The sequence below is a fragment of the Bos javanicus genome, chromosome X, assembly GCF_032452875.1.
Source record: "Bos javanicus breed banteng chromosome X, ARS-OSU_banteng_1.0, whole genome shotgun sequence".
Taxonomy (NCBI): Eukaryota; Metazoa; Chordata; class Mammalia; order Artiodactyla; family Bovidae; genus Bos; species Bos javanicus.
The window spans coordinates 109,784,211-109,803,177 of record NC_083897.1 but is presented as its reverse complement, the minus strand read 5'-3'; the positions used below and the strand labels follow the sequence as shown (position 1 = coordinate 109,803,177).

The following is an 18,967-nucleotide window of genomic DNA, read 5'->3' as shown; positions in this document are numbered from 1 at the left end:
CAAACTTTTTTTTGTTTGTTTGTTTCTTTTGTATATGTGACCTCTAAGGAGTTTCTGAGAAATAGATACTCCCTTGAGATTAGACACAGAAGCCACAGGGCTAACAGTTGGCCATCACCTAGGAGAGCCAGCACTCACTCCATTCAAAGGACAATTTAATCAAGCTGTCTTCAGTGTAATTTGCCAAGGGATTTGAGAGCTAAAGTTTTGGTCAGGTTGAAATTAATGTTAAAGTGGGGGAAGGGTTGCATGGGAGGTATAGAGGAGAAAAAAATAATTTTCCCTGTCCCCTTTTAAGTTCTTGGCTGAAACTTCCTTGTAATAAAAGGAGAGATTAATAGGAGGAAAACAGATTAATTTTGTATATATGGGAGCACCACAAAAAATGAGACTCAAAGAAGTAACTCGAGCAGGAAGCTTTTAGACAAATTTGTGAAGCATTGACATGACAAAGGCTTTGGACTAAGTGTAGTAAATGGCCAAGTAGTAACAATGTTTGTTTAGACAGTCTTTTTGGCTCTCAGTTCTCTGTCTCTACTGATACAGGTGTCTTCTACCCTCCTGATACAGGGAGAGTACATTTCGTATTGGAGATTTATCTCCTGCTTTCAGGGGGACAAAGGAGAGCCAACTATTTCTCAAGTACCTTCAATTCAAAATAACCAGTATACCAAAGTGGAATTTTGAGGGTGAAATATTGTCGTGCCCCTTATCCTGGTTGTTTTTTAAATTTTATTTATTTGTGCCAGATCTTAGTTGTGGTATGTGGGATCTTTTGATTGTGGCATATGGGATCTTTAATTGCAACATGTGAACTCTTAACTGCAGCATGCACAATTTAATTTCCTGACCAGGGATCGGACCCAGATCTTCTGTATGCCCTGGGATCACGGAGTCTTAGCCACTGGATCACCAGGGAAGGCCTCTGGTTGTGCTTTTTAATATTTCACTTACCCACAGTCAACTGTGGTCCTAAATATTAAAATATAAATGAAAAATTTCAGAAATACATGATGCACAAAATTTAAATTGCTTGCAGTTCTGAGTATTGTGATTAAATCTCTTTCTGTCCTGTTCCATCCCTCCTGGGACAGGATTCCCTTTGTGCAGCATATTACTCCTTTTAGTCACTTAGTAGACTCCTAGACTCTGTTATCACATTGACTACTGAAGTTTCACAGTGCTCGTGTTCAAATAACCCTTATTTTATTTAGTAGCCCAAAGTATAATATTAGTGATGCTGGCGGGTTTGTGCCTGGTTTGTGAGTTGAACTCTATTATGGGCATGAATGGGAAGAAATATATATATGGTTTCAGTCATCTACTGTAAGTAACACACAGAGAAGGAAGGACTAATATATTATGAAGCCCTACAAATGGTGACTGGGAGAGATGGAAGAGGTTCATCCTTGACACAATTCTAGGAAATTTTAGTTATATCTAGCTGGGAAGACAGTCCCATTGTCTGATTTGGTCTGATTTGACATACTATATCCCATAGCACTTTATGTTTTCTGAGAAAGCCTATACCTAGACAATGCACACTCATACACACACATGCACAAAGACAGGTGGGGGGTTAGGATTTGAGACAACTTAGTCACAGCAATAACTCTCATTCATCAAAGCCCTATGATATGCCAGGCACTGTGCCGTGTGTTTTGTATACTTCATACACATTACAAAAGTCTTATAAAACCAAATTCACATATGAAGATTCTCAGGCTTAAAGAGCCTGTGATTTTTTCTGATTTCATATGTCTAGTCTGTGACAGAGCTGCCACTAGACCTCTTATCTGAATTCATCCAGAGCCGACTCGACTCTACTCTCCCCAGCCTGAGGCAGACCTGCCTCTTACCTCTCTTTTCACTACCCCTTAGTGCCTCTCAGGATAAAGAAAGAAGAATGTAGTAGCCAGGAACTTAGAGCAAATTTAAAGAATAAAGATTGAAACAAGAAACACAATTTGAGGATTGTATGTGCGCTTCATCTACCTAAGGTCTTCTATCTCAGCCCCTCAGGGGGTTCCTTGAGAGCCCACTCTGCCCAGAGGCTAGCATTTTATCAGCTCCTGTTCTCTCTGCAATAGTGTCTATCCCCTGAGTCTTCTCCAGTGCACTTTGTTGTCCAAACTGAAAACTGACCTGCTGGCCAGTTTTTCAGCTCCCCTGTAAGCTATACCTGTTTCCAGTGGAACAAACAGGGCAAAATTCAACAGAACAAATGAAATACAGTTATAATGACTGCTCTGTTGTTCTTCTCTACTCATTCTATCACCCATATCATTTCCAGGTCAGTTTTTCTGTTTGCTTTAGAATACATCTATAATTTTATTACAAAACCATTCTTTTGGCATTAGTTGGTTACAGTGAGAGCAAGATGGCAAGTGTGTCAGAGCAGCTCTAATGTAACAACTGCATTCCCTGCTTTCTGAACCGGAAGGTAAGTTACTTATATCCTTTCAGTTCAGTTCAGTTCAGTCACTCAGTCATGTCCAACTCTTTGTGACCCCATGAATCACAGCACACCACCCCTCCCTGTCCATCACCAACTCCCAGAGTTCATGCAAACTCATGTCCATTGAGTCGGTGATGCCATCCAGCCATCTCATCCTCTGTCGTCCCCTTCTCCTCCTGCCCCCAATCCCTCCCAGCATCAGAGTCTTTTCCAATGAGTCAACTCTTCGCATGAGGTGGCCAAAGTATTGGAGTTTCAGCTTCAGCATCAGTCCCTCCAATCAACACCCAGGACTGATCTCCTTTAGGATGGACTGGTTGGATCTCCTTGCAGTCCAAGGGACTCTCAGGAGTCTTCTCCAACACCACAGTTCAAAAGCATCAATTCTTTGGCGCTCAGCTTTCTTCACAGTCCAGCTCTCACATCCATACAAGACCACTGGAAAAACCATAGCCTTGACTAGATGGACCTTTGTTGGCAAAGTTATGTCTCTGCTTTTCAATATGCTATCTAGGTTGGTCATAACTTTCCTTCTAAAGAGTAAGTGTCTTTTAATTTCATGGCTGAAATCACCATCTGCAGTGATTTTGGAGCCCCCAAAAATAAAGTATGACACCATTTCCATTGTTTCCCCAACTATCTGCCATGAAGTGATGGGACCAGATGCCATGATCTTAGTTTTCTGAATGTTGAGCTTTAAGCCAACTTTTTCACTCTCCTCTTTCACTTTCATCATGAGGCTTTTTAGTTCCTCTTCACTTTCTGCCATAAGGGTGGTGTCATCTGCATATCTGAGATTATTGATATTTCTTCCCACAATTTTGATTCCAGCTTGTGCTTCTTCCAGCCCAGCATTTCTCATGATGTACTCTGCATATAAGTTAAATAAGCAGGGTGACAATATACAGCCTTGACGTACTCCTTTTCCTATTTGGAACCAGTCTGTTGTTCCATGTCCAGTTCTAACTGTTGATTCCTGACCTGCATATAGGTTTCTCAAGAGGCATATCAGGTGGTCTGGTATTCCTATCTCTTTCAAAATTTTCCACAGTTTATTGTGGTCCACACAGTCAAAGGCTTTGGTATAGTCAATAAAGCAGAAATAGATGTTTTTTGGAACTCTCTTGCTTTTTCCATGATCCAGCAGATGTTGGCAATTTGATCTCTGGTTCCTCTGCCTTTTCTAAAACCAGCTTGAATATCTGGAAGTTCATGGTTCACGTACTGCTGAAGCCTGGCTTGGAGAATTTTGAGCATTACTTTACTAGTGTGTGAGATGAGTGCAATTGTGTGGTAGTTTGAACATTCTTTGGCATTGCCTTTCTTTGGGATTGGAATGAAAACTGACCTTTTCCAGTCCTGTGGCCACTGCTGAGTTTTCCCAATTTGCTGGCATATTGAGTGCAGCACTTTGACAGCATCATCTTCAGGATTTGAAATAGCTCAACTGGAATTCCATCACCTCCACTAGCTTTGTTCGTAGTGATGCTTTCTAAGGCCCACTTCACTTCACATTCCAGGATGTCTGGCTGTAGGTGAGTGATCACACCATTATCTGGGTCATGAAGCTCTTTTTTGTAAAGTTCTTCTGTGTATTCTTGCCACCTCTTCTTAATATCTTCTGCTTCTGTTAGGTCCATACCATTTCTGTCCTTTATTGAGCCCATCTTTGCATGAAATGTTCCCTTGGTATCTCTAATTTTCTTGAAGAGATCTCTAGTCTTTCCCATTCTGTTGTTTTCCTCTATTTCTTTGCATTGATCACTGACGAAGGCTTTCTTTTCTCTTCTTGCTATTCTTTGGAACTCTGCATTCAGATGCTTATATCTTTCCTTTTCTCCTTTGCTTTTCACTTCTCTTCTTTTCACAGCTATTTGTAAGGCCTCCCCAGACAGCCATTTTGCTTTTTTGCATTTCTTTTCCATGGGGATTGTCTTGATTCCTGTCTCCTGTACAATGTCACGAGCCTCTGTCCATAGTTAATCAGGCACTCTGCCTATCAGATCTAGTCCCTTAAATCTATTTCTCACTTCAACTGTATAATCTTAAGGGATTTTATTTAGGTCATATCTGAATGGTCTAGTGATTTTTCTTACTTTCTTCAATTTAAGTCTGAATTTGGCAATAAGGTGTTCATGATCTGAGCCACAGTCAGCTCCCGGTCTTGTTTTTGTTGACTTTATAGAGCTTCTCCATCTTTGGCTACAAAGAATATCATCAATATTATATTGATTATAATATAATTATATTGATTGTATTATATATATTTATTATATATTGGTTATAATATATATTTTGGCTGCACCGAAATAATCAGTTTTGGTGTTGACCATCTGGTGATGTCCATGTGTAGAGTCTTCTCTTGTGTTGTTGGAAGAGGGTGTTTGCTGTGATCAGTGTGTTCTCTTGGCAAAACTCTGTTAGCCTTTGCCCTGCTTCATTCCATACTCCAAGGCCGAATTTGCCTGTTACTCCAGGTGTTTCTTGACTTCCTACTTTTGCATTCCAGTCCCCTATAATGAAAAGGACATCGTTTTGGGGTGTTAGTTCTAAAAGGTCTTGTAGGTCTTCATAGAACCATTCAACCTCAGCCTCTTCAGCATTACTGGTTGGGGCATAGGCTTGGATTACCGTGATATTGAATGGTTTGCCTTGGAAACGAACAGAGATCATTCTGTCGTTTTTGAGATTGCTTATATCCTTTACATACCTGCAAATATTAACACTGCACATCCTGACATGCAAATCATTTAGGGAGGAGTTGATGCTAAGCGGTTAGAGTAAATGTTGATAAGACTACAAAAGTTCCTTTATGGGACTTTTTGCTTCCTCTTCCTCCCCCAAATTCTGTGCTAAAAAAAAAAAAAAAATGAAGTTACTTGTAACTAGTCTGAATAGCAGCAGCACCCAAGGAGCACATACTTAGTTCATGTTAAAAAGCAGACCTGTGTGCTGTGTGTTTTACACCACAGGCAAAAGAAATGATCGCTCTAGTTTTTAACTCCTTCATTAGAGTCTCAAAAAATAAAAGCATCCTATCAAGTTCGTGAAGATCCGGTGTTATTGGTATACATTTGTAGGTGGGTCACTTTCTGTGCTGTGTTTGCTTTGAAGGGATCTTCCAATGCATTTCCAGTATTCCTTTCTTACAATGTCCTTTTCTTTAGCTAGGATTTCACATAACTCTAATGCTTTATTAAGAATGTCCTCCTTGTTGTCACATTGGTTTTCTAGCATGTCTTCTTAGATATCCACGAGAAATGCAATTAGGTAGGGGGAGCTGTGACTTGGTTGTAAGTCAAGTAGTTGATTTAACAGATTGGGGTATTTGGAAAGACCACGATCCTGCAAAATCCTTTTCAAATAATTCCACACACTTTCATTATGTGGGACTAGGTTGATCATTTCCAAAGTGTACTGGACTTCTCTCTCCAATATAGTATGATCATTGTAGCCCACAGTGTTAAAAATTACAAAATATCTTTGGTTGCAGACAGAGTTATTTCTCATGTGCTCTTTGAGAAGTTGGTCTACATACGGCAGCTCATTATCCAAAAGTTTAAATTCCTGAATAACCCACTGTCTGGTGTTGCCAGGCGTGGTAATTCTTTGCATCCTGAGTAAGAATATCAGCAATAAATTCAAGCTCCTGTGATGGGTCTCTCAGCCATTCCACCAGCACTCACCTACAATTCCAAACTTGACAGTTTTGGGGCTGCTTCTCAATTACTGCCAAGATGTAGTTCATTTCCTCATGTAGTTCCTTCTGGAGTGACTTTAAGAGAACTCTCCAGAAATACCACACTGTGTAATTGGCTGAATTTAACTCAGTAGCATCTCTGGTTAATTTAAAAGTCCATTCCCTTCTCTCGTCGTGCTGCAGGACAGCCCGGAAATAATCATAGATGCCCTGAAATTTCTCACTATAAATGATCTGGACCACTGGATTAGGGCCATCATTCTACGGCACTGGATCTATATCAGCCCATTCTGCCCTGTCCCTGTACAGGACATAGGTGGGTGAGTCCAGATTCAGAAACCCATCGTCCATAGTGGGCGCCGCCGCCTTTTCCTGCATCGGCTGGGAGGCGGAGGATGTGGCTGGGGCGGCGGCAGCTCCGGCTGACCCGGCTCCCCACCCTGCGCGGCCTCCTTGACCCCGTGGGCAGACGCCATCTCTGCTCTGCCCCGAGCGGAATCCAGGTCAGTTTTGATGGATTAATTTTCTCTTAATATTATATTCTTCCTTCTCCCCAGTCCTGGTAATATTTGACTTAATGCCAGATGTTGTGAAATTGCAATTTTACCTAATTTACACTTTCCTGTAAGAAAGCTTTTTAAAATTTATTTTCTATTGATGTATGATGTAATATTCGTTTCAGGTTAACTATATACTGATTCAACCTTTACATGCATTGTAAAATGATCACCGCAGTAAGTCTAGTAACTCTCGTCCCATAAAAAGTTACTGTAATAGTGTGGACCAAATTCCTTATGCTATATAATACATCACCAGGGCTTACTTATTTTATAACTGGGAGTTTGTATCTCTTAATCCTCTTCATTTATTTTGCCTAACACCCCACCACCTCCATTTTGGCAACTACCCTTTTGTTCTCTGTATTTATGACTCTTTTTATTTTGTTTTTTTAGGTTACATGTATAAATGGAATCCTATATTTATCTTTCTCTGTCTCACAATTTCATTTAGCATAATACTCTTTAGATCCATCCATGTTGTCCTAAATGGCAAGATTTCATTTTTTAATGATTGAATAATATTCTCTTGTGTATGCCACTTCATTTTTATCTATTTGTCAATTAACGAGCACTTAGGTTGCTCCCATATCTTGGCTATTGTAGATAATGCTGCAGTAAACATTGATGTGACTGTATCTTTTAGAATTACTGGTTGTGTTTTCTTCGGGTAGATAACCAGAAGTGAAATTGTTGAATGATACAATAGTTCTATTTTCAATTTTGGGGGAAATCTTCATGCTTTTTCCCATAGTGGTTGTACCAATTTACAATTCCAACAAATGTCTGAAGTTTTCCTTTTTTTCACATACTCAGCAAGATTTGTTGTTTATTGTCTTTTTGATGATAGCCATTCTGACAGATGGGAGGTGGTTTCTTATTGTGGTTTTTAGTTGCATTTCTCTGATGAACAGCAATATTGAGCATTTTTTCATGTACCTATTAGCAATCTGCATGTCTTCTTTGGAAAAATGTCTATTTGGGTCCACTGCACATCTTTTACTTGGATGTTGAGTTGTGTGAGTTTTTTCTCAATCTTGGATAGTAACTCCATATCAGACATATTATTTGCAAATATCTTCTACCGTTTAGTAGGTTTCCTTTTCATTTTGTTGATGGTTTCCTTCTCTCTGCAGATGCTTTTTAGTTTAATAGAGGAAAAGAATAGAATGGGGAAGACTAGAGATCTCTTCAAGAAAATTAGAGATACCAAGGGAACATTTCATGTAAAGATGGACACAATAAAGGACAGAAATGGTATGGACCTAACAGAAGCAGAAGATATTGAGAAGAGGTAGCAAGAATACAAAAAAGATCTTCATGACCCAGATAACCAGGATGGTGTGATCACTCACATAGAGCAGGAAATCCTGGAATGCTAAGTCAAGTGGGCCTTAGGAAGCATCACTACGAACAGAGCTAGTGGAGGTGATGGAATTGCAGGTGAGCTATTTCAAATTCTAAAAGATGATGTTGTGAAAGTACTTCACTCAATATGCCAGCAAATTTGGAAAACTTGGCAGTGGCCACAGGACTGGAAAAGGTCAGTTTTCATTCCAATCCCAAAGAAAGGCAATGCCAAAGAATGTTCAAACTACCACAGAATTACACTCTTCTCACACACTAACAAAGTAATGCTCAAAATTCTCCAAGCCCTGCTTCAACAGTGCATGAACCATGAACTTCCAGATGTTCAAGCTGGATTTAGAAAAGGCAGAGGAACCAGAGATCAAATTGCCAACATCCACTGGATCATCAAAAAAGCAAGAGAGTTCCAGAAAAACATCTACTTCTGCTTTATTGACTATGCCAAAGCCTTTGACTGTGTTGATTACAGCAAACTATGGAAAATTCTGAAAGAGATGGGAATACCAGACTACCTGACCTGCCTCCTGAGAAATCCATATGCAGATCAGGAAGCAACAGTTAGAACTGGACATGGAACAACAGACTGGTTCCAAATCAGGAAAGGAGTATGTCAAAGCTGTATATTCTCACTCTGCTTACTTAACTTATATGCAGAGTACATCATGTAAAATGCCAAGTTGGATGAAGCACAAGCTGGAATCATGATTGCTGGAAGAAATATGAATAACCTCAGATATGCAGATGACACCACCCTTATGGCAGAAAGCGAAGAAGAACTAAAGAGCCTCTTGATGAAAGTGAAAGAGGAGAGTGAAAAAGATGGCTTAAAACTCAACATTCAGAAAATTAAGATCATGGCATCTGGTCCCATCACTTCCTGGCAAATAGATGGAGAAATAATGGAAACTGAGGGACTATTTTTTTGAGCTCCAAAATCACTGCAGATGGTGACTTCAGCCATGAAATTAAAAGATGCTTACTCCTTGAAAGAAAAGCTATGGCCGACCTAGACAGCATATTAAAAAGCAGAGACATTAATTTGCCAACAGAGGTCCATCTAGTCAAAGCTATGGTTTTTCCAGTAATCATATATGGATGTGAGAGTTGTACTATAAAGAAAGCTGAGCACTGAAAAATAGATGCTTTTGAAATGTGGTGTTGGAGAAGATTCTTGAGAGTCCCTTGGACTGCAAGGAGATCCAGCCAGTCCATTCTGAAGGAGATCAGCCCTGGGATTTCTTTGGAAGGAATGATGCTAAAGATCAAACTCCAGTACTTTGGCCCCTGATGCGAAGAGCTGACTCATTTGAAAAGACCCTGATACTGGGAAAGAATGAAGGCAGGAGGAGGAGATGTCAGAGGATGAGATGGTTGGATGGCATCACCAAATGGATGGACATGAGTTTGAGTAAACTCCGGGAGTTGGTGATGGACAGGAAAGCCTGGAGTGCCGTAGTCCATGGGGTCGCAAAGAATCAGACATGGCTGAGCGACTGAACTGAGTCCCATTTGGGTTTTTTGTTTTTGTTTATTTTTCTTTTTTTTCCTCCTTGACTTAAGAGACAGGTCCTAAAAATATTGTTAAGACTGATGTTAAAGAATATACTGTTTCCTTCTAGGAGTTTTATGGTTTCAGGTCTTGTGTTTAAGTTTTTGGTCCATTTTTTGGTTTTGTATATGGTATGAGAAAGTGATCGAGTTTCATCCTTTTGCATGTAGCTGTTCATTTTTTCCAACAGCATTCATTGAAGATGCTGTCTTTTCTCCATTGTATACTCTTTCTTCCTTTGTCATAGATTAATTGGGTCTAAAAGTGTGGGTTTATTGCTGGGCTCTATTTTGTTGTAGTGAACTATGTATCTTGTTTTTTTGACATGCTATTCTATTTAGATTACTGTAGCTTTGTAGTATAGTTTAAAATAGGGCAGCATGATATCCCAGCATTGTCCTTATTTTTGAAGATGGTTTTAACTATTCAGTGAAATATACATTTACTTTAAATTTCAATACATCAGTATACTCAAGATTTGTTTTGTAATGCTATGAAGCTACTTAGAAACAAAATAATCTTTTCTTTTTCTTTTTGTTTATTTTAGTTACACAGGCTTTCTCTATTGCAGCAAGCGGGGACTATTCTTTGTTATGGGGTACAGCTTTCATGTGGTGGCTTCTCTTGTTGCAGAGCATAGGTTCTAGGCTCAGGGCTTCAGGAGTTGCAGCATGTGGCCTCAGTCATTGTGTCCCACAAGCTTAGTTGCTCTGTGGCACGTGGAATCTTCCCAGACCAAGGATTGAACCTGTGTCCTCTGCATTGGCAGGTTGAGTCTTATCTTCTATACCACCAGGGAAGTCTCCTTTCTGTTCTTGCTTTCAAGTTTTGTTAGTTGGGACCAGAGCAAAATTAGCTATGGCTTAACTCACCACACTACTGAGATAAAACAATTTTCAGTACTCTTGCTGATGCCCCATGAATCCTATTGTGTATCACTCTGATAGGAAGTATTCCCTGCCCGGTGTGGACACCACAGTTCTTTCTCTGTGCAGCACTGTCCTCTCTGGTAGTCTCTCTTAGGAACTGTACCTGAGTAGTCCTTCCCAGACACTTAGCTTCATCTCATCAACTCATAGAGAACTCAGGTTCCACCTGGTCCAGGCAGTAAGCTTGGGAAATTATAGGGTCACATCCTTTGTTTTCCTCTCAGTGATCACTGTCTTTTATGGAATGATGTCCAATATATTGACTATTGTTCTCATATATTTTATCTATTTTTCCATTGTTTAAGACACGTTGATAAATCTAGTCACAGTTACTCCATCTTCACCACAAGTTGTATAAGTCATAAGTAATATCTAAATAATTACAGCATGCTAATGTCTTAAAAGAGCAAACCAAACTTTCATATGCATTAAAATAAAATTAAGATTCAAAGACTGAGTAAACCTGCAAACACACATACCTATGTAATTTTGTCCTTTTGAGAATTGTAAAGGAAATTAGAAAATATAAGGTTTCTTATTTTAGAGAAGGTAAGATACCTTTAAGATTGGCACTTTTTTTCACTCATCATTATAAGCTCCATATTGATCCCATTTGTAACATGTACACTTGTCTCTTCTTTCTTATTGTGACATAGTATCCCGTGATATGTATCACAGCCTTATCCATTCCTAATAAAAGGGAATTTGATTTGCTTCTAGTATTTAGCTATTACAAATTAAGCGGCTATAAAAATTAAGATGCAGATTTTTTGTGTGAGTATAAATTTTTATTTCTCTATGAAAATATACAGTTTGAATATACCTATTCAAACATAAGTTTACTGTATTAAAAACTTCTGAAAGATTTTCCAGAGAACGTGGACTATTTCACATTTCTACCAGTTCCTCCACATCCTCACCCGGAGAGGGGGAGAGGGTAGTTTTAGTATTTTTAAAGCCATTTGCATAGATACGTAATGTTATCTCAGTAGTTTAAGTTTACATTTCCTTAAAGGATATGTAATGTGTTTTCAGGTTTTTCATCTGCTTATCTGGTATCCACATGTCCTCTTTGGTAAAGCATGTATTTAGGTCTTATGCCAATTTTTAAATTAGACTCTGTTTATTACCACTGGATTTAGAGAGTTCTTTTTTTTATTTAGGGAACAAGCCCTTTTTCAGATATGTGATTTGCAAATATTATCTCCCACTCTATGTATTGCAATTTTCTTTTCTTAATGCTGTTCACAGAGCAAAAATATTTCAGGGTTCATTAAGTCTCATACAGAGATACTTGATTTGATGGATTGAAGTCAAGTATGAGTACTTTTCACAGTGGAGAGGAGGGGCATGCCATGAAGTTGCGGTGAGACTGAAGTCTACAGTACAAGACAGATGATAAGATAGTTTGGAGCATACATTTTAAAGTTCCTCTTCAGCTATTGCAGTTGTATCTTAGTACAGTGAATTTCTATTTTTCACTGCAGGAATATGAGGTGGCAACACAGCTGCCATCAAGTATCAATAGCAGCATATCAGGAAAGTATAAAATTTGAACTGCTGGAGGCAGTATGAGTGACTCCAGAGGATGCAATAACCACCTGAAGTCTCTTTAATGGGTGAGAACTGATCTTTTATTATTATTATTTTAATAGAATATAAAAGAATGGTCTTGAATATAGTGACTAGAATAGGACAGAGAATATCAGAAAGAATCATATATAATAAGGCTAGGTGTTTTTATTATATACATATTCTTATGGATAATGGTCATTTTAAACATTTTTATTTATTTGTTTTGGCTGCACTGGTTCTTGGTTGTGACGTGGGATCTTCATTGTTGTGGCATGTGGGTTCTTTAGTTTGCCGCTTGCAGGATATTTAGTTGTGTCATGTGAACTCTTAGTTGAACAATGCAGGATCTAGTTTCCCGACCATGGATTGAACCAAGTCCCCTGCTTGGGAGCACGAAGTCTTAGCCCCTGGACTACCAGTAATGGTAATTTTAAAAGTCACTACACTAGACAATGCAATGTTGTAAAATGCATGCAAAGTCGCTTCAGTCGTGTCCGAGTCTTTGCAACCCCATGAACTGTAGCCCACCAGGCTTCTCTGTCCATAGGATCTTCTAAGCATGAATACTGGACTGGATTGCCATGGCCTTCTCTAGGGTATTTTCCCACCCAGGGATCAAAACCAGGTCTCCCGCATTGCAGGTGGATTCTTTACCATCTGAGCCACCAGGGAAGCCCATAGTGAAAGTGAAGTCGCTCAGTCATGTCCAACTTTTTGCGACCCCATGGACTGTAGCCTACCAGGCTCCTCTGTCTATGGGATTTTCCAGGCAATAGTACTGGAGTGGGTTGCCATTTCCTTCTCCAGGGGATCTTCCCGACCCAGGGATTGAACCTGGGTCTCCCGCATTGTAGACAGACGCTTTATATTAATGCATATATATGGAATCTAGAAAAATGGTATAGATGAAGCAACTTGCAGGGCAGGAATAGAGATGCCAGTGTAGAAAACAGACATGTGGACACAGGTGGAGAAGGGGAGAGTGAGACAAACTGGGAGATGAGGATTGATATATATATACACTACCATGTATAAAATAGAGAGCTAGTGGGAAGCTGCTGTATAGCACAGGGAGCTCAGCTCGGTGCTCTGTGATGACCAAGATGAGTAGGGTTGGCAGGAGGCTCAAAAGGGAGGGTTTACACATATATATGTGTATAGGTATAGTTGTTGTATAGTCACCAAGTTGTGTCTGACTCTGCAACCCTATGGACCAGAGCATGCCTGGCTTCCCTGTACTTTACTATCTCCCAGAGTTTGCTCACACTCATGTCCATTGAGTCAGCGATGGCATCCAACCATCTCATCCTCTGTTACCCTCTTCTCCTCCTGCCCTCAATCGTACATACATATCGTTGATACATGTTGTTGTACAGCAGAAACTAACACAACATTGTAAAGCAATTATACTCCAATAAAAATAAAATACATTTTACATTAAAAAAATGTACAGGCTCACAAAATCCTGTGTATCTGCCTTTTCTATGTAGCAAATACATCTTTGGGTTTCCCAGGTGGCTCAGTAGTAAAGAATCTGCCTGCCAATGTGGAGACAGGGCTTTGATACCTGGGTTGGGAAGGTCCCTTGGAGAAGGAAATGGCAACCCACTCCAGTATTCTTGCCTGGGAAATCCCATGGACAGAGGAGCTTGGCAGGATATAGTCCATGGGGTCACAAAAGAGTTGGACATGACTTGATGACTAAATAACAACAACAAATACATCTTTAAGCAAGAAGGTCTTTAGGATAGTAAATCTACAGGATAAAAAGAAGGAATAGATCAACATGTTTTTTTCTCTGACAGCCCATCCTTGATCTTAGGGCTCCTGCCTTGTGCTTCAACTTCTCTACTGTGCTTGGGACCCTGACTCATGCTGTGTAAGAGTTGGACAAAAATCTCAGCCCATACAGGGAAGGTAATACTATCCACAGCTTATCAGCAGTCAGAAGTCCTAACAGAGATCTGAGTAGACCACATGCTCCAGAACTTGAGTCATGAGGAGCAAAGATCTGCCCCTGCTGGTAGTCTGGAAAGGCTGTAGGCTGCTGTGGCTACATACATCTGAGGTGAGAGGTAGCATCTGGGAGGTCTGGTGCTCCTTCACAGCTGGAGAAGAGTCCTACTCCTCCCTCTTACTTCTTTTCAAGAGTATTCCTCAGACTTGCCTGTTTTAAGGACAATTAGCACTAGGCAGGGATCTTGGAGGGTCACATTCACCATCACTGCTCCTGCAGCTGTATCATGTACAATAAGTGATTAAGGCACCAACAGAGCCAGGAAGAGAAAACAAGCACTTTATAAGCTTTCTTGTACAAAGTGAAAGTGAAACTGTTGGTCGCTCAGTTGTGTCCAACTCTTTGCCACCCCATGGATTACAGCCCATCAGGCTCCTCTATCCATGGGATTTCCCAGACAAGAATACTGGAGTGGGTTGCCATTCCCTTTTCCAGGGTATCTATCTGACCCAGGGATCAAACCCGTGTCTCCTGCAGTACAGGCACATTCTTTACTGCCTGAGCCACCAGGAAAGCCCATTCTTGTAGAGGTACCCTGTAATTAAGAAAGTGTCTTCTTTAGTACCATTTCTATAGCTGAAATATAAAATGAAAGAGTCTATTATGGAAGCACAAATGATTTTGAATGTCAACAAAAAGAACAAGCCAGAACGTCAGGCAGAGCTATCTGTCCTTCCTTGGCCACTGCAAGTTCAGTGCCAAGGCTAGGAGCTTCTTCCAGAGCTAAGGAAGTCCAGGGGTAGTTTCTTCATGCATTTTTAGAAGAGGAACTTAGTGTTTAATAGAATTTAAGTCTGAGGTGAGAGTGAAAGGAAAACTATATAAGCCTGTGTCTTCCTATATTATATGTGTTACTTCAGAATTTATTCTTTTTTTGATGTATATATTATTCAAATATTGTCTCTTAAATATATATTACAATCAGCATCTTCAAGTTTATAAATTACATTGGTCACACATTTCATGCTATAATGACGTTAACAAATAAGAGATTTATTGTTTTGTAAAACAGACTGTGAAACCGTCCATCTTATTTTGTCATCTGGAGTAAGATAACATGGCATTGCTATAGGCTTTTCCTTGTAAATGTGAAAGAAGTCTAAGATAGTTGAGATGAATAGAGAAAAATAGAGAAGAAAATCTAAAAGATATTGAAATCTTGGCTTTCTTATTCCTTTTAGTTCTTGTTCTCTAAAATTAAATGACATGTATATGAGTTTGCTTGGCTCTTTCAAGAAGGTAAAAAAAACAAATATTAAGAAATTATACCTTAAGCTCACTGGGTCATTCATTTCCCAAAGCTTTACTGAATACCTGCTTTTTGGACAGAACGGCCCTAGTAGTGAGAATTTTAGGATTAATGACTCAGGACCTGCCCACAGTGTTTTGATATATGAGCGGTAATCCGTTAAGGATGATGGCAGGGTCTTCTAATACTTAAAGGACAAGTAAAATGAAGGAGTGAGTAGGTCCAGGTGGACAGTCCTATTAGACTGCCAAAGTGTTGATGCAGTTAGGCGTGGCAGTTTGGATCTTGAGGAAACTTTAGGTCCTTCAGGAGTTAATTTCACACTAAACTGCGTGATGGGCCAGATGAGGCTGAGGGCATCATGAGCAGTGAGTAGACCCTCGGATGATATGTCTCCAACTTGAAATCCAGATTTCTAAAGTGGTCAACTTCTGTTAGCTGTTACTTTTGAATCATAGTTAAGAAGAGAGAGATTCTCACCTGGAACAGGAATGGAAAATGATCTGCACTCTTATCCAGTACATTTGAACACATGCACAAACTAAGTCTTTATATACACACATATATATATTATCATCACTAAAGAGTTTTTGAAAATATAGATGATAATCCCTTGAGATAGAATTTGGAATTGACATAATCATAGCAGTAACTCTTAAAATTTTTTTATTTATTTGGCTGTGCCAGGTTCTGGTTGTGACATGCGGGATTTTCAATCTTCACTGCAGCATGTGGGATCTTTAGTGATGGCTTGTGAACTCTTAGTTGTGGCATGAGGGATCTAGTTCCCTGACCAGGGATGGAACCCAGGCCCCTGCGTTGGGGGTGTGGAGTCTTAGCCATTGAACAATCAGGGACATCCCCATAGTAACTTTTATTCATTAAAGCTTTAAGAAATGCAAGGCACTGTGCCTGCCATGTGCTTTATATACTACATGCACATTCTAACAGTCCTAGAAGACAGGACTTGTAAAACCGAATTTATATAAAAGAAGAGCCTCAGGCTCAAAGAGCTTGTGATTTTTTTCTGATTTCACATGTCTAGTCTGTGACAGAGCTGCCGCTAGACCTCTTCTCTGAACTCATCTGGAATCCACTAGGTTCTACTCTTTCTGGCCTGAGGCAGACCTTCTGCCTCTTACCTTTCTTCTCACTACTCCTTAATGCCTCTCAGGATATATTATAGAAAGAATGTAGCAGCCAATGTCTTAAAACAGGTTTAAAGAATAAAGGTCAAAACAAGAAACAGAATTGGGAGATTGTGGGTTTTATTATTCTAGGGTCTTCTACTTCAGCCCCAGGGCTTCTTGAGAGCTGAACCTGCCTAGAGAATGGCATTTTTATCACCTCCTGTTCTCTCTGCAATACAGTGTCCTTCCCCTGGGTCTTCTCCATCACACCTTCTTGTCCAAACTGAAACCTGCCCTGTTGGCCAGCTCTTCAGTCCTTCTCTTGAAAGTTGCACCTGCTCCCAGTGGAACAAACGGCAAAATTCACCTGCTTTCCCCTGACTTGGAGCATTCCAGCTCCCTGGTGGTCCCCTCCCTCACCTGTACCTCTATGACAGTAACATCCTGTATCACATAAAAGGTAGCTTTAACATTGAAATTTAGGCTTGACCACCCACTGGGCATCTCCTCCACATTCTCAAAATGTTTTCCTAAAGAGCTGGTGGATATAGTCTAATTTGTCATAGAATTTATCAATTTGGTGCATAAAACCTTGAAGTTGCAGAGGAGGTTTTGAAATCCCCTTGATATTTGCAAGATAGAATAGAATTTTATTTTTCTATTTGTTTTTGACACTGGCCACTGCACACACACACACACATATGAGCTTACCCATGTGGTCCATAAGAAAAACTTCCCTCATATGTGATAGTTGAAAACAGATTGTTCTGGGACAGAGTAGGCTGCCCCCAAATACACCTCAATGGTGTATTGATTATTTTGAATTAAAATTACTTAAGAAATCACCAAACCTTGAGGGACATTTTGACCCTCCTCTCTGAAAGCAGGAAATAAATCTCTCATGTGAAAGATACACTCCTTTTATCTTTTATTTAAAGGTAAAAGAGCATCCTCATTGCCAGAGATAGGGAATTCTAGGCAGAGGCCTGTGTAAACAACCCTTGTTACTTCTTTAATTTACAACCCAAAGCCCCAGTTCTTGTAAGTTTCTTCACTAATGAAGCACCCAAAGCCTAGAATTCTTGGTCCTGACAGTTCCTCATATGTGTATTGTTTTGTGTCTGAAAAGTATAAAAGTATAAAAGCTGCCTGGCCACTACTTAGGTCTCCATGCACATGAATTAAACTTGTTTCTTTTCCTCCTGTTAATCTGCTTTGTGTCACCAGCCATAGAACTCAAGAGTCATGGGGGCAGTGGAGGGGTGGTGGTGGTGGATAGAGTGGTAATTTCCCCTTCCTGGAAGAGATCAAAGACCATGGAAATCATTGCAAAGCAAGCATAAGGGTTAACTTCCTTAAAGTCCTCAGGTCCTTCCAGGAGGTAAAAATTTGTTTATTGACAGAGACACTGTCTTTGGTTAGCAGAAATAAAAAATCCTGGTTTTTCTTTGTGCCTCAGGACACCAGTTCAAGTTTTCAGAATTTGATCAGGCACCAACGGCAAATCCCGTGGACGGAGGAGCCTGGTCGGCTGCAGTCCATGGCGTCGCTAGGAGTCGGACACGACAGATCGACTTCACTTTCACTTTTCACTTTCATGCATTGGAGAAGGAAATGGCAACCCACTCCAGTGTTCTTGCCTGGAGAATCCCAGAGACTGGGGAGCCTGGTGGGCTGCCGTCTAAGGGGTCGCACAGAGTCGGCCACCACTGAAGCAACTTAGCAGCAGCAGCAGCCACAACAAGAAGAAAATTCACATCCTATTAAGATTTTTTAAAGTTATGGTTTAGGTCAGTGCAGGAAGGTACTACTGAGTGAAGAAGACAAAATCTTCCATCTGATATTTTGCAGGATCCTTCTGAAAATTTGATGTAAGCCTGTGATTGGAAACAACTGTCACATAGTAGGACCTCAAAAAATTGAGGAATTACAAGGAAATTTGTCCCCTTCAGAAACTCTGCCAGGAAATAAAGAAAGTGGTTATAATAAATTCTACTAGTTGCAGTCTGTTGAGGACCTACTATGTAACAGGTCATAGGGGATAAAGAGTGTTCATCCATTTCTTGTTTTCCTCACCTTCCTAGGCTCAGGGGAAACTGTATGACCAAGAGCACTTATAGTTAGAAAGATCATGACTAGCCCTTGCCATTGATCTATGAACAGAAGCAATATTTATCATTTTGAGGCCAAAGCATTTGCTATCCAGTTTACCATGTATAATCTGTTGTTTTTGCATTCATCTGTAAACATGGAAGTCGTGTGTTTATTTGTGGACCTAGAGGCAGCAAACAACCTGGACTCCAGTATCACGTGTTAGCACAGAATGTCTACCAGTCCACGTGGAGACATGAGCTTTTGTTATATTATGCTATTCATATTTCAGGTTGTGTCTGTTATATCATTTAGCAGTCACTTTTTCTGGCTAAAACATAGCT

At 40.0% G+C, this 18,967-nt stretch overlaps 1 pseudogene; it reads right to left on the bottom strand.

The window, feature by feature from the left end:
* Positions 1-5,518: 5,518 nt before the first annotated feature.
* Positions 5,519-6,634, bottom strand: LOC133242865 (protein farnesyltransferase/geranylgeranyltransferase type-1 subunit alpha-like; annotated as a pseudogene).
* Positions 6,635-18,967: the final 12,333 nt, after the last annotated feature.